The sequence below is a fragment of the Elephas maximus genome, chromosome X (genome assembly GCF_024166365.1).
Source record: "Elephas maximus indicus isolate mEleMax1 chromosome X, mEleMax1 primary haplotype, whole genome shotgun sequence".
In the NCBI taxonomy this organism is placed as follows: Eukaryota; Metazoa; Chordata; class Mammalia; order Proboscidea; family Elephantidae; genus Elephas; species Elephas maximus.
In genome coordinates this window covers 30,800,166-30,800,927 of record NC_064846.1, presented here as the reverse complement: position 1 = coordinate 30,800,927, position 762 = coordinate 30,800,166, and the positions used below count along the sequence as shown (strand labels likewise).

The 762-nt window shown below is 38.5% G+C and overlaps 1 non-coding gene across 1 annotated transcript; it reads left to right on the top strand.

The window, feature by feature from the left end:
- Window positions 1–345: 345 nt before the first annotated feature.
- LOC126069798 (U6 spliceosomal RNA) lies at window positions 346–452 on the top strand. The gene has a single exon (XR_007516066.1). It is a non-coding gene; the product is annotated as a U6 spliceosomal RNA (small nuclear RNA).
- Window positions 453–762: the final 310 nt, after the last annotated feature.

Genomic DNA, 762 nt, shown 5'->3' with positions numbered 1-762 from the left:
GTAGGGCTCCAATATAATTTATGTGAACAAATGCTACATATAAAAGTGGCGATCTTTTAGACTATTTTCAATTATTACATTCCTTTCAATGGAACTCATGTACTACTGCATGCATTATTTCTTCCGAGTCGGTGGGCAATACTGAAGACACTCGATGATGTCAACAAATACATAGTTTTGGCTGAAAATCAAACTCTACCATGTAAACAAAACACTATTTAAATGCATGAAAATAAATTTCACATTCAAGTTGTTACAATAAAAGCTGACCATACTGTTCATTTCTTCTCAAAATTGAGAAAAACCAGTGCAATCGTAATTATGATCATTTAAAGAAATATAATGGTGCTTCCTTCAGCAGCACATATACTAAAGTTGGAACAATACAGAGAATATTAGCGTGTCCCCTGCACAAGGATGACACGCATATTCGTGAAGCGTTCCATATTTTTCTGGCGGAATGGACACACAAAGAGAGGGTGGAGGGAGGGAGCGGGCTGTCTCATTAGGGCAAGAGCAATTGGGAGTGTGTACCAAGGACCAATGAGCAACATCATGATAAATGGAGAATAGATTGAAGTTGTCAAGGATTTCATTTTGCTTGGATCCACAATCAAAACCCATGGAAGCAGCAGTCAAGAAATCAAAAGACGCATTGTATTGGGTAAATCTGCTGCAAAGGACCTCTTTAAAGTATTGAAGAGCAAAGATGTCACCTTGAAGACTAGGGTGCACCTGACCCAAGCCATGGTGTTTTCAATC